Here is a 16,239-nt window from a genome sequence, read left to right on the forward strand (position 1 = left end):
CTGTATCAGAATACAGTACTGGAGTATCTGCAAGAACATAAATGTTCTTTTCAGTTAATATGGTTTACTGTTTCAATACAAGTAAATATATATCAGATCTAAATCCTACACGAGAAACAAATTTCACGAACTTATATTTTTATGCCAGAAAACATAGAAATGTTTAAAATCAGATTTGACTTTGATCCTGCATAGAATGGTTAGTGAGTTTAAGAGGAAACTTGTAGTATAATAATGATAGAGTATGCAACACCAGAAGTAACAGAATGCAGAGTATATTACATAGAACAAAAGTGTTCATATCAATCAGTGTGGTTCACTGATTAAATAGAACAAAGTTCTGCACCTGTGTTAAGAGATTACAAAGCCTAAGGAGTGCATACACTCCATCAAATCCAAACAAAGTTAAACAATTCAAGATTATAAACAACAACCAACACAAAGTATGATAATTTACAAATACATCAAATAATAGCAAAATAGGTACATAACATCAAGTACCAGCACAACATCACAGAGCAGACTTCATCACATAGCAGAATCAGGTAAGTTAACCAATCACATTTCCAGCAGCATCACAGATATGAACCAAATCAGGCAAATTATCAATCAGTTGACCTTTAGCACCCACATTAACCTCTTCTAACTCATGAATCATAGCAGTATTATCATGCATAGGGACTTGAAAGGAAGAGACAATGTCATGATCATTCATGCAAGGAGTTCCTAGAGTAGATGCAGCCAAATGCTCTAAATATGCAATCCTATGTTTGTAAGAGGCAGTGAGACTCTCTAGTGCTCCTACTTTTTCTTTAATCTCATTATTTTCTTCCTTAACCCTCTTAAGTTCAAGTTTTAGTTCATGAAACATGGTTTTGACAGACTCAAACTTAGACAGAAACACATCTTCCTCTCTAATGAATTGAGGAATAACTGTGGAAGTTGCCTCTTAAGGCTCACAGTGCATCAGGGGCACTTGTGGCCTAATGTATTCATTAGTGATTTGAGAATCAGCAAGATTAGAAAATGCTTCAGGCATGTTAATGTTGCAAAATGCAAAGAAAGATGAGATTAGCATACCATAAGGCATTTAATCTACAAGATGTGCATTGATCATGTTTAGAAGAATAACATTAGATATGCTGAAATGGATTTTGTTTGTGCATAAAAGATACATGATTTTCATATCAAAGAAATCAAAGTACTTACTTTGATTTGGTTTTGGCATAACATTTGCCCTAATGATTAGAGCAATATGCTGAAAAGTGCCAGTGAAGTGTTTGAAATGAATACCACAGTTAACATCACATAAACCATCAGGAATGTCAGATTTACAAAAAGTGCCAAGCATTAGTTCAAATTCAGATTTGTTAAAAACAAAGAGAGAGAAGATATCCTCACAAGGCAACTCACACAAATGCAAAGGTAAATGCAGTGCCCAATTAATGCTTTTGTTATCAACACAAATGACCTTTTTGTTGACTGATGTAGTGAAATGTAGTATGCCATCTACCCCTTTTATGATATTCATGTTACAATAGAACTCTCCCATGAGGTGTGTGCAGTAGTGCTTACCTAAGTTATACATGAGACCATACCACCTAGCCCTTCTAATTATGAACTCTAGTTCACCCTTCACATCAACACAAGTGCCAGGTTGGACATTTTTGACAAGTTCAAGAAACTTTTTGGAGTTTGAAGGGTTTGACAGTTTTGGTGGAGGGGGTTTTGGTGTGTTCATAGAGGTGTTTGTGTTTTGTCTTAGGTTAGCTTTTATGGTGTATACTTTGGATTGTAAGGGTTTAGGAGGTCTAGGGTTAGGGGATTTAGGGTTTTGATATTTTCTGCTATGATAGAAAGGGATGGTATGATTTTTATATCCCTTTCTGAATTGTCTTGGAGGGAGGTGTCTTTTATTATAGTGTTTAGGTTGTGAGGTTTGAACAGGTTTGAAAGCAGAGGCCTTATGGTGATGAAACTGATTTTTCTCCATATCTTCAGGAAGATATGGGTTTTCAATCAGTGGTCTTGGTGTAGGGTAAAAAGGGTTAGCATTTGGGTTCATGTTGCAAGTGAAGTGGAGTTTATGCAACTAGTGTGTGTGTGTGTGTGAATGCAGCATACAAGATATGCATATATATATATAACCATTTAACACAGATGCAGAAAGAAAAGATTTTAAAAATTAAGATTTTTAGAAATTGTTTACTGTTCATGAATAGTGAAAAACATTTAATGTATGCATGGTTATGTTACATAAAAGTCCAAGTTCTTTATTAATAGATACTAGGATGATGCATATGAATGAATGATGTAATGCATCACATATACACAGATTCATAAACTTTTACAGCAGAGAATAAAGAATTGTATTAATTCTTTGTCTTTGTGTCTTCTTTAGAAAATAGCACAGTACATAAGTACAAATTTTGGAAACTGTGTGACATAAAGTTGATATCCTAGCTTACTCTATTACGCATGAACTGTACTTTTAGTGCAGAAGCATTTAAGGATGAGCTGTGTGTGAAGTGAGTTTAAAAGAAGAACTTATTTTTAATGCAAATAAAATATGTTACATTTATTTCTCAAGAAACTATGTTATTAATGAGATGCAACCAAAGGAATGTCATGCACATTAAACACATAACAGGGCATACACAATCAATGTTCATTTAATTCATCAAGCATTCAAGGCAATACAATACTCAGATCATTTATATCAGATTTAACACTTTAAATGCAGTAAGTTAAAATAAAATATCACCTTAATTTTCTAAGTGGCCATTAATCACAGCAGTGATCCAGATACAGGGATGCTCAAGGCTCCCCTACCAGGTCTTACTGTGAGGGCTGGTGTGTGAGTATATTTATTTATATTACACAACCCAGTCTACACAATACCTTATCTGATTTCTTATAATTGCTCAAGCATAAACAAACACAGACTGGTAAACAGTGTTGCACTATAAGTCCACATATTATTAATTATCCAAGCAAACATCATGCATAGACTAAGTACATTTTTATTAGATAGGCAAGTAGAGATTGGAGACAATAAGACTTTTCTTAACCAGATTCAATGTATAAGACTTCAGTCAGGACATCTTGCACATTCAGTTGATCACACATTTAAACATTTCATTAGTCTTAAATCAATTAGGTAGATCACAAATAATTATTATTAACATGTAAGTAGTCCAAGTAACCAAGATAATCAAGTGTTAGCATGTTCAGGGTCCATTTTACACAGATTTTATCATTTAAAGAGGTAACTGACCATGTTCAGTATTTTAACCTTGATTATTCATTTTGTTCTTGACAGAAAATGAAGGCAAGATTCTGTTTTTCTTTTTAAAGGAAAGTGCTAGCAGAGAACTTGGTAAAACAGAACTGAGACTTATCAATCTAAGAAAAATTACCTTTTAAAATATTATTTGAAAACTAATGTATATAAGTTGTGAAAAAGAGACAAATAATATCCTTTAATAGTACATAGATCACAAGCTCATATATTTATAGTTCTACAGAAATCAACAGGTACTCAGAGCACAAATATATATAATTGTTTTTAAAAAAAACAATCCAACAACATTCTTTAGCACACCTAGGTAGTTTTATCATATAAAAAATAGGGATTCATGAATTACACAGAATCATCAAGGGACTAAAAATTCAAATTAACCAGAACACTGACTTTCTTGGATTAAGTATATCAACAATCAGATGTTATCAGTCAAACTTATACCAAGAATCCATAATTAACCAAGCAAATTTTTAGACTTCATTTTTAAGCAGACAATTTCTCAGAGGGTTTAATTCAAACAAACAATCTTACAGATTTTAAATACAACCAAGCAGGTTCTGTTGATTACAAGAATACTATCAACTATCAAGCTCATATTTTACACTTATATTTATAGTCCAATTTAAGCTTAAAAGAAAGATTGTCCTTAACTTAACCAAGTGATCATTTTAAGCAATCATACATTCCAGATTAATCCCCAAATTTCTTGACTAAACTTTATTGCAAACAAACAATTACCAATCCATCCGATAACAATAATTTCAAAAGATAATCACAAATCCACCAGATTACACAAATCCAACATATAGTCACAACTTCAACAGATAATAATAAATCCATCAAATAATAATAAATCCATTAATAATTCGAACTTTCTACTTTCAACTCGATCAAACACAGAATAGAATTAACTCATATCTTCACAAAAAACATATCACCGAACATTCATCTTACATGGATACAAATTAATCAGATAAAGTTCGATCACCACAAATTCAATTGAGTAAGACTGAAATATATACGAAGAAGTCTCACCTAAGCCTAGAGTCTGGCATGACTCGTAGGTCTTACATGGTTGACTCAGTCGTGGACTGAGTCAACTTCCGAATTACTCTTCTCTGTCGCATGCAACCATCGAATCTTCTTTTCCCAGAAGATTTTGCATTTACCCGTCTTCTCCTGCTATATACCTTGAAATCGAGTTAGGTTATTGCTAAAACAATGATTTAAATCAAATAAAATTGAGTGTATATATATAAACTATCAATTTGATGTCCGATTTGATGATTCTCGTTCGATTTATGTATAAATCATCGATTTTTATCATCGAAAATCGATTTAATTTCACCAACCCAACCAAGATTTATTAATCGTATGTTCTTAACTACGATTAATGCACTATACGTAAGATATCTAATGAATTTCATCAATAATCGAAGATAAAAAATGAAGAAATCGATTTAGGGTTCTTCGGAAGAGAGGCGGAGAGAAGAGGAGAGAGAGAGAGAGGTTAGAGATTGGGGTTAATCGCCAGACTAAAAGTGTGCACTGTACAAACAGTGTATCGTTTTTATATTTTATGGACTAAACGAACCAGATTAATTAGGGTTAGGGATAGATGGTTGAGATTAAAAGATGTATTTAGAATTTGGGCTTTTGATTAAATGGGCTGGGCTGTTTTTGAAACTAAATAGATAAACCTTTTAAAAAATATTTGGGCAGGGTTTATTTGATTGGGCCGGATAAAAAAATCCAGAAACTATATTAAAAAATATTTATTAATATAGCTGGATTATTATATATATTTATCCTTATATAATTTTTCAAAAGTTTATATTCATATATAAATATTACATAAATGTATATATACTATGATAACATATATTTAGATATATATCAAAAAATGAGACTTAAATATATATATATTTAAGAACAATATATATAGGTATTTATATATATATATATGAATAATAATCAGTTTATAAGAAGGACTTCTAAATATTTACAAATCTCATGGAATAATAAATATTCACTCGATTCAGTTTATTTTCTCGGTTAATCTGGGATATTTAAGTTTTCTTAACCCGATCAATGAATTTCTTTATTGACAAATCAGAGTTTCAGATAAACTTAATAACCTGATCTGGAGAATATCCTTTGAGACTTCTTTATAATTCTCAACTGTTCTTTATATAAACCATTATTTCGTAAATTCTAACATTCCTAAATCCAAGCGGAGTTTAGTGAATCTTTCGGAATTTAATGGTTTTGTGAATATGTCAGCGAGATTGATCTCAGTATTAATATGATTCATTTTTATATCGCCTGTGGCGCCCTCCAAACCCGGGTCAGAAGTTTGGGGTCCACACACACACCTTAATTATAACCTGCTTATAACAATAATAAAGATAATAATAATGTATGCAGTGACCCTACTTACCAACCACCACGGACCGCAACAGGTTAAAGTATGCACACAAGCCAAACACTCTAATATATTATAAACCGTTCAAATCCCAACTATTTCAAACTCAAACTGAGTATTAAACATTATTACAAACTTTTACAAATTTAAATTATCCCAAAAGAAGCCTACTAGCTCAGCTTTCTCAACCTGAACCCCTAGCTCTCGCGTTGGACTGGGGATCCTTGCTACCAACTGGTTCCTTTTTAACTGGAAAGAATATAAACAACATCGCACAAATGAGCTAACTAGCTCAGCAAGTCACAATGATAAAACTGAGAATAATGATCATCAGGTGAATATGATTATGATATCAAGTGAACAATGGATTATGATTTAGAATTGGATACTATACTTTTAATTTAAAAACCAAGGTTAGGCTGCTGATCAGTCATGCACTAACCCCGAGCAAGGCACACAGCATTGCTCTAACTACTGGATCCAAGGCACACATTGGCCTAACTTGACCATTATATGGTCTGACCACGAATCTGGTCCACAATTTTATAAAGACAATCCAATTCTAACATAATAATAGAATATGCAATAATAAACAATAACCGAAATCATTAACAATAATAAATGTTTAACAATGAAAGGGTTTCAATCCTTGTAAGGATCAATAAGGCAATTTAAAAGCTTGGATGCTGGGTAATGAAATAATTGGATAACAAAGGAATCAACATTTCAGGGTTTCAAAGATTTGGGCTTTCAAAGCATAGGATACAATGATTGAATGTACAAGTAATTCAGTTCAGTGTTTGCGATTTTGTTTACATGTATTTGTGGAGTAATATCGTATACTTGAGATTTGTGTTTAGGTATACAACAATCAATGGTCTAGAAAGAATAAGGTTTATGGCCCAAGAACAATAACTGGAATCAGAGTTTAGGTATCAGTGCTTCAAAGCACTTGCAATATCAATCTGACTATCAAATACTACAATATCTCGAGAAAGTTCAGAACACTTGCCTGATATTAGCTTACTACACTGCACTCGCTTCCAATCACAAGCGTCTTACTCCTCAACTATCTGTTTCCCTTTCCTACGTCTTGCCTCTTCTGCTCATATATCATAAGCATCTATCAATAATTTACTCATGGAATTCTATTCAACACATACTTCTATCTACCCTTCGTTTTACCCAAATCCGATTAACGGATTGAAAGTTATGCGATAATCAAGTAAACACCGAATATATAGACCGATAGTCAATTAACAAGTCACATATAGCACATAATACATCACGTAATCAATGATATATTATTTATAAAGAAGTCTCGGGTCATAAATAGGCTTTCTGGTATTTAAAATGATTTTTAAAATATTTTTCGGAATTAAAACGGGTCGTTGGATCAATTTTGGGTTAATAAACAGGGTTCGGTTGGCCAATTCTGGCTCCGAAATAATTTTAGAATAATTATCGAGCCTTGGAAATAATTTAGAATAATATTTTAAAGCTCGAAACTATTTTTCAGAATTTTTAAATCATTTTTAAATAATTAAATCTAATTAAATAATTAATTAAAATCAATTAATAATTAATTAAATCAATTAATCAATTTATTTTCGAATTAATTGACCAATTAATCAATTAGAAATTAACTGGAATTAATTAACTAATTAATTTAGATTTATTTGTGAATTAAAAATAATTTTCAGAATTAAAATAATAATTTTTAGAATTTTCAGAAATTAAAAACGAATTTTTATAATAAAAATAAATAGGAAATATGATTTTTAAACATTTTTAAAACAGAAATCCAATTTTTGCAAAGTCTGGAAACTACATGGACCAAACTGCATCGTTTTTAAAACTGCAGGGACCAAACTGCAATTTTGCTGGCCAGTCGCCGGAAAAAGTCGGGATGGCCGGAGAACACGTTCCCGGCGTCCTCACCCCACCAACACCTCCAGATCACATCTACAGGTTACCAGGAACACAACCATGCAAACAATTCATCCTAACAATCCCTGAGTTGGCCGGAATTCGGCCGTGAAATTTTCCAGTTTCCGGCGAACATCGAAAAACTTCAAAACACAACTCCCTTCTCTACAGACCTCGTTGGTTCATGAAACTTATACGACTAGATTGCAAATTTCACAGAGAACACAACCCACTATAACACAACATCAATCTATCACAGAATAAGAAACCCCCAAATTTTTAATTAAGAACATTCATACGGGTTATAAACCCTAATTTTAAAATTCGAAACTCAAACTCAAATTTGAACATGTTATTGAACTCCAAATCAGACGTATGACATATGAAAATCATCAGGAAAACAAGCTCTACAACATGCAATCATCAAATCAAACAAACAATCATCCGAACAAAAATTCATATTTTTAATAAAATAAATTCGAAAATAAATAAATTTTTAGAAAAATAACCTTGATTTCTGCAGGTGTATGGATTTCAGAATCTGGTAGAGCTCTTCAAGACCTTCAGATTGGTTACTCGAGCTTTCCAAACCGAATTCAATAACACCTCCAAATGCTTGTTTGATTCTTAGAACAGTTTTAGGAAATTAGGGTTTTTCTCTGAAAATTATATAATTATCTGTCTGCAAATGATTTTGATACGAAATAAAATACGGTAAAAGGCTATTTATAATTACGGAAAATTAGGATCCCGTTGGATCATTCCGGATATAAAATGGTACGTTTATTTGTAAAAACTGATCCAAACGGTATCGGTTTTCGGGATAATTATCCAAATCAGTACAATTTTTACTGCGGTCTTGGTCTCAGCGCCTGGTTACACGTATTACGAAGTGATAATTGTGATAGTTTAATAAAAAGCTCCCGTTTATCGAAAATATGGGTTTTATTGATTTACCGAAACGAATATTGTATCGAAAATGTTGCGCCGGGACCCGCGCAGGACAAACCGTACGCCGGATCGAAAAAGTCGAAACATGGAATATGCTCGGAATATTACAATTAGGTTAGGAAGGAGTTCTCGAAAGAGTTTCGGGTTCCAAAAACGTAACAACGGTTGACGTCGGTTGGTTCCCGTTTTTATAAAATAGATTTTAATTACCCGGAAAAAGATTTTAGAAATTTCATATGATTCTTATAAATCCATAAACCAACATAAAAATAATTAGGAAGATATGACAATTATCTATATTTTATTTTGGACATATACAAATTAAAATACTCAATTAATAATATTTTTGAATATTCAAGTACATATAACACTTAACAATTAGCTCACAGAATAGATACCGAACACACATAATAATTCTATAATAGGAAAAATAATTACACGATACATCCCGGATATTACATCCTTCCCCCCTTAAAAGGATTTTGTCCTCAGAATCTCTAAGAAAACAAATGAGGGTACTTTTCTCTCATATCACTTTCTAACTCCCAGGTTGACTCTTCAACCTTTGGGTTTCTCCACAATACTCTTACTAACTTTACCACTTTATTTCTCAATACTTTCTCTCTTTCCTCTAGAATCTCTATCGGACTCTCTACATATGATAAATCTGCTTGAAGTTCTATTGGCTCATATTCTATTACATGCCTGGAGTCTGGATTATATTTCTTAAGCATTGATATGTGAAAAACATTGTGAATGTGCTCCATGTGCGGAGGTAACGCCAACTCGTAAGCTACTTTGCCAATACGCTTTAGGATTTCAAAAGGTCCGACATATCTTGGGTTTAGCTTCCCTTTCTTCCCAAACCTTGTTAGTCCTTTCCACGGTGATACTTTCAATAATACCAAGCTTCCTTCTTCAAATTCCATGTCTTTTCTTGACTGGTCTGCATATTTCCTTTGACGATCTTGTGCGGCTATTAATCTTTTCTGGATAATTTCAACAACTTCCTTTGTCTGCTGCACCAATTCGGGTCCGAGTATTTTGCGTTCTCCTACTTCATCCCAATATACTGGAGATCTACATTTGCGTCCATAAAGGGCTTCATAAGGTGGCATCCCAATGCTGGCCTGATAATTGTTGTTATAGGCAAACTCTACCAGGGGTAAATGCTCGTCCCAACTTCCTTTGAAATCAATAGCACAAACACGTAGCATGTTCTCAATTGTCTGGACCGTTCTTTCACTTTGGCCATCCGTTTGGGGGTGATAGGCCGTACTCATATTCAATCTTGTTCCCAAACATTCTTGAAAACTCTTCCAAAATCTTGAATTAAATCTTGGATCTTGATCATATACAATAGACACTGGAACTCCATGACGAACTACGATCTCTTTCAAGTACATATGAACTAACTTGTCGAGCGAAAATCGTTCATTTATAGGCAGAAAATGAGCTGACTTGGTAAGTCTATCTACTATAACCCAAATGGCATCATGATTAGCCCTTGTCCTTGGTAATCCAACTATGAAATCCATGGTAATATGTTCCCACTTCCACTCTGGAATCTCCAATGGCTGTAGCAATCCGCTTGGTCTCTGATGCTCTGCTTTAACTCTCTGACATGTATAGCATTTACTAACCCATTCCGCAATTTCCCTCTTCATATCTGGCCACCAATAATTCTTCTTTAAATCTTTGTACATTTTGGTACTCCCTGAATGGATGGAATATCATGAACTATGTGCCTCTTGTAAAATTTCATTTTTCAGCTCCGTCACTGGTGGAATCCAAATTCTTGAAGAAAACCTAAGAATACCTTGATCATCTTGTTGCGTGCATAATTCCTCACCTACCAAACTATTTATATCTTGATCCATTACCTCTTTCTGGCATTTCTTTATTTTCTCCAATAACTCCGGTTGGAAAATCATACCGTACACTTTTGCTTCCTCAGGCTTGCAAATTCTAATCTCCAATTCCAATTTTTGAAATTCTTTATATATCTCTTCAGGTACGGATAACACATTTAACCTTTCCTTCCGACTTAACGCATCTGCTACAACGTTCGCCTTACCGGGATGATAATTAATCGAGCAATCATAATCCTTGATCAATTCTAACCATCTCCTTTGTCTCATATTAAGTTCCTTCTGGGTAAATATATATTTCAAACTTTTGTGATCCGTGAAAATCTCACACTTTTCTCCATAAAAATAATGTCTCCAAATCTTCAAAGCGAAAACTATAGCTGCTAACTCCAAATCATGAGTAGGGTACTTCTGTTCGTGTGGTTTCAATTGCCTTGACGCATACGCAATCACCTTATCGTGCTGCATAAGAACACATCCTAATCCTTTGTAAGAAGCATCGCTATAAATTACGAAATTCCCTTGATCGTCTGGAAATGACAAAACAGGTGCTGTGATTAATCTCCACTTCAATTCCTGAAAACTTTCTTCGCACTTGTCATTCCATATAAACTTTTCATTCTTTCGTGTAAGCTTTGTCAATGGTGTTGCAATTCTTGAGAAATTCTGAATGAATCGTCGATAATATCCTGGCAATCCCAAGAAACTTCTTACCTCAGTGGGTGTTCTCGGTCTCTCCCAATTCGTAATTGCTTCGATCTTTGCCGGGTCCACTTTGATCCTTTCGTTACTGACTATGTGTCCTAAGAACTGAACTTCTTGTAGCCAAAACTCACACTTCGAGAATTTAGCATATAACTTCTTTTTCCTTAAAATTTCCAAAGCCGTTCTCACATGTTCCGCATGATCCTCTTCCGTCTTTGAATAGATTAAAATATCGTCTATAAACACAATAACAAACTTATCCAAATACTCTTTGAAAATTCTATTCATCAGGTCCATAAACGCTGCTGGGGCGTTGGTCAATCCAAAAGACATTACTAGAAATTCATAATGTCCATACCTTGTTCTGAAAGCTGTCTTTCGTATATCTTCTGGTTTGATTTTCAGTTGATGATATCCTGATCTTAAATCGATTTTGGAGAAATACTTGGCTCCCTTCAATTGGTCAAACAAATCATCAATTCTGGGTAACGGATACTTATTCTTGATTGTCAACTTGTTGAGCTCTCTATAGTCGATGCACAGTCTCATGCTTCCATCTTTCTTCTTGACAAATAATACCGGTGCACCCCACGGGGATACGCTGGTACTGATTACTCCTTTCTCTAACAGCTCTTGTAATTGCTTTGCTAACTCTTTCATCTCAACGGGCGTCATTCTATACGGGGCCTTGGATACTGGTTCGGTTCCAGGTGCTAAGTCGATTACAAATTCAATTTCTCTATCTGGAGGAAGTCCTGGTAACTCGTCGGGAAATACATCTGGAAATTCCTTCACAACTGGAATATCTTCAAGTTTTGCTGGCTCCTGACTTCTGTCGATCACATATGCTACGAAATGCTCACATCCTTGTCGTAGTAACTTCTTGGCTTGAATCATCATTAAGAACTTCTTTACCTGCTTCTGTCCCTTGAACGTTACTATTCCTTCGTCTGGCGTTTTCACCATTACTTTCTTATTTCGACAATCAATCTGAGCATCATGCTTAGATAACCAATCCATTCCTAATATAACGTCAAATTCTCCTAACTTAAACGGTATCAAATCTACACAAAACTTACTACCAGAAATCTCAATCTCATAATTCCCACAAACTTGGTTAACAGTTACATGTTCTTGATTTGCTAATTCCACAGTCATTATTTCATTTAAGCACTCAACTGGACAATTTAATTTACTAACAAAATCTTGTGAAATAAACGATCGAGTTGCTCCCGAATCTATTAACACTTTGGCGAATAAAGAATTCACATTAAGCGTACCTGCCATGACATCCGTATCCTGGATCGCATCCTTCACCGACATGTCAAAAACTCTAGCCCTCGGAGTCTCATTCACTGTTGGGGTAGATCCCATAATCCTTAATGCATTACTGACTGGGGCTGGTGTCTTGCAATCCCTGGCCATATGTCCTGGCTTCCCACATTTAAAGCATGTAAATCCAATGACTAGAACCTTCACTGCTGGATTCCGGATAGGCTGATCCTTATTTCCTGTCTCTCTTGCTGGCTGATTTCGGCACTCCCTCGAGTAGTGCCCTTTCTGGTTGCATTTAAAACATACCATATTCAACTTGTTACAAACTCCTCCATGCTTCTTTCCACATACTTGACAATCTGGAAAAGTTAATCTTAACTGATTCGGCTGATTCACATTAGCTGGACGATTGCCCTGGCCTCCGTCTCCTGCATTTTGTCTCCTAAAATTAAAATTTCTCCCTGGCTGAAACTTGCCCTTCTTAAAATTTGGAAACTTCCCTGTTTGTGACTGACCCTCACTTCCCTCAACTTTCCTTTTCTTGCTTTCCTTTTCTTTCTGGAACATCTCACTCTCTGTCTCTGCGATCATAACTTTCTGTACAACCCCGACATAGGTATCCAATTCAAAAATAGCTACCTTCCCTCTGATCCATGGCTTCAAGCCTTGCTGGAATCTCTTAACTTTCTTTCTATCAGTATCAACATACGACGGCATATACCTTGACAATTCCTCAAACTTCCCCTCATAATCTGTTACCGACATGTTCCCTTGCTTTAATTCTAAAAACTTCAGCTCCATTTGATCCTGAACAAACTGAGGAAAATACATTTCTAAAAACAATTCCTTAAACCTTTACCAAGTAATAACATTTGTGCTTTCCAATGACTTCACCATCTCCCACCAATAGGTGGCCTCATTCTTCAGATAGTAACTTGCAAATTCAACCTTCTGCCCCTCTTTCACTTTTACCAAGGCAAATGCCTTCTCTATTTCCTTTAACCACACATTTACTTCAATTGGCTCTAAGGAACCCTTGAATTCTGGTGGGTTTACTGCCTGAAAAATTTTGAAAGTTACTTGGGGATTGGTCTGTCTCTGCTGTTGTTGTGCCAGGTGAACTGTTTGTTAGGCCAAGATTTGAAGAATCTGGGCTATTGCTGGGTCCATGGGTCCTGGGTTCATATTCTGGTTTGTATCATCTTGGTTGTTATTGTTGTTGTTGTTGGTTTCTTCATTTTGGGTGTTAGTGCAGGTATTTCTTCTGGGAGGCATTTTCTGTAAAGAATCAATCAATTTATTTAGCTTTTGAATCAAATCTTTGTATAAAAGAAAAGTTTTGTAAAACAGGAATATCTCTTTTTGAAAACAATTGTAACTAAGTAAATTGCATGCTGATAAGTGGATTTTATATCCACTTGAAATGCTTTATTACAAGCTTAAATTGGTGTTTTGGACTCAAGTTGTTGGTATTTTGATGTGTTTTTGTGTTAATGCATTTCAGGTATCAGTTAAATGAAGAAAAGAGCTTTTAAAGAAAATATGATTAAAAGTGATCAGAATTGGAAGCCAAGGCCATTGTCAAGTTGTAGAGAATCTCAATAGCTTCGCGTGGGCAGTTGAATCGCCTAATTCTGACGAGTAGAACTCAAGTTATGGCCAAAACAAGATTCATCAGAATATTTTTCCCAGTCAGTAGCTGAGCGCCCGCTCAGGAGAGCTGAGCGGCCGCTCAGGGCGCGGCTGGTCGCTGATTTCGCTGAAAAAACCTTTTTTGAGTAGAATTTGATGATTTTAAGGGTCCAGGTCCACTAGGAGCATATATATACTTAAAAAAAAGGGTTTTCATCATCCGGGAAGATTGGGATACCAAGGAGAAGACCTAGAAGCACAGAACAACTCTGAAAAAGAAGATCTTGTTTTCAACTTGTGATTGTTTGAATTAGTTGTAACTTTGGATGCTCGTTTTCGTTCTTGTTGAACCTAGATCTCGTTTATTCGTACTTTGATTATTATTTAGTTTATTAAGACCTTGTTTATACCATGCTTTCATTGGAACCCATGGTGACGATGAGTTCGATTATGGGCTAATCGTTGTCATGGGATTCTAGCGGATTTACTTATGGATTTCAATAGTTAATTGTTTCGATATCTTGGTGTGTGGTGATTGATTGATATCCTAGTATGGTTGTGCTTATTCTTCTTATGTGCGTAGCTAACATATAAGATAGCGTGTTAATCTCTATTGAAGCGACAGTGAATATAGAGGTTTAGAACTTGCCATGCTAGCATAGGTTCATGTATTTGTTATATATGATTCGTAGGTAACTCTAACCGTTTTACTTGCCCTATGTAATCAAGATAGATAACTTGTTCTTAAACCTTTATGTTGTCAAATTCTATAGACATATAGGGTCTCAATATAATTGGTGCCTATTCAGCTTCTATCTCTTTTGTGGATGTCTGGTAGAATGGTACTCGTGCAACGAAAGTTGGCGTTTATCAGTTTCGTGTTATCTGATTAGTGTCCTCACCATCACATGCTAAGGTTAAGAATGAGAAGGCTATTGAACGAAGTATTTAATGAAGTTAGGATCCCATGTTTGTCATATATAGTAATTCAACTTCAATTCTCTTAGTTAATGTTATTTAGTATAATCTCTTAGTTTAATAAAAACCCAATTTGTTATTTGTCTTAGCATTGAGCGATAACCATACATTGTTGCATAGGTGCATAAATTGAACTTAACCTAAACCAGTCTCTGTGGGAACGAATCTGATTTATATCTTATACTACTTGCGAACGCGTATACTTGCGTGAATATTAGCGTGTATTTTCACCCTAACAAGTTTTTGGCACCGCTGCCGGGGACTCGGTGTTAATTTTTAGTTTATATGTTTGTCATCAGTGGTCGTTAAAGTTCACTGACTCGGATTCTTTTACTTTCACGGTTTATTTGTTTGTGTTTCAGGTACTCATTATAATGGGAGATCCAGCAGCACGAACGAAAGCCTTGATGGATTTTTCTCAACCCAAGATCAATGACATTCAATCTAGCATTGTCCAGCCAGCTATCACAGCTAATACCTTTGAGATCAAGCCTGGCATAATTCAATGGGTACAGACTTCAGTCCAGTTTGGGGGTTCTCCAACGGAAGATCCCAATACACATATTAGGGATTTCATTGAAATATGCGACACCTTCAAGTTCAACGGTGTTTCTGAAGATGCTGTGAAGCTGAGACTGTTCCCATTCTCTCTGAAGGACAAGGCTAAGAGCTGGTTACACTCTCTACCAGCTGGTTCGATTACTACTTGGGAAGATCTTGCTCAGAAGTTTCTTACTAAATTCTTCCCTATGGCGAAGACAGCTGCACTCAGGAATGCTATTACTCAATTTACGCAGCAAACGGGAGAATCACTAAGTGAAGCTTGGGAGCGCTACAAGGAGATGCTTAGGAAGTGTCCTCATCATGGAATTCCTGATTGGATGATCATCACTTATTTTTACAATGGGTTGGGAGCACAGTCCAGACTCATGCTCGATGCAGCATCAGGCGGAGCATTATGGGCAAAGAGCTATAAGGAAGCTTATGATCTAATTGAACTGATGGCTGCTAATGAATATCAGTATCCAACCCAGAGATATCCACAGGGCAAGGTAGCAGGAGTTCTTGAAGTGGATACAGCTACAGCTATCACTGCTCAACTAAAGGCGTTGTCTATGAAGATCAATTCTCTGGCTAACTATGGTGTTAAGCAGATAATTAGTGTTTGT

At 35.2% G+C, this 16,239-nt stretch overlaps 1 non-coding gene across 1 annotated transcript; it reads right to left on the bottom strand.

Annotated features, from left to right (window-relative positions):
- Window positions 1-15,834: 15,834 nt before the first annotated feature.
- LOC141699150 (small nucleolar RNA R71) lies at window positions 15,835-15,941 on the bottom strand. The gene has a single exon (XR_012565633.1). It is a non-coding gene; the product is annotated as a small nucleolar RNA R71 (small nucleolar RNA).
- Window positions 15,942-16,239: the final 298 nt, after the last annotated feature.

Source organism: Apium graveolens, chromosome 11 (assembly GCF_009905375.1).
Source record: "Apium graveolens cultivar Ventura chromosome 11, ASM990537v1, whole genome shotgun sequence".
Taxonomy (NCBI): domain Eukaryota; kingdom Viridiplantae; phylum Streptophyta; class Magnoliopsida; order Apiales; family Apiaceae; genus Apium; species Apium graveolens.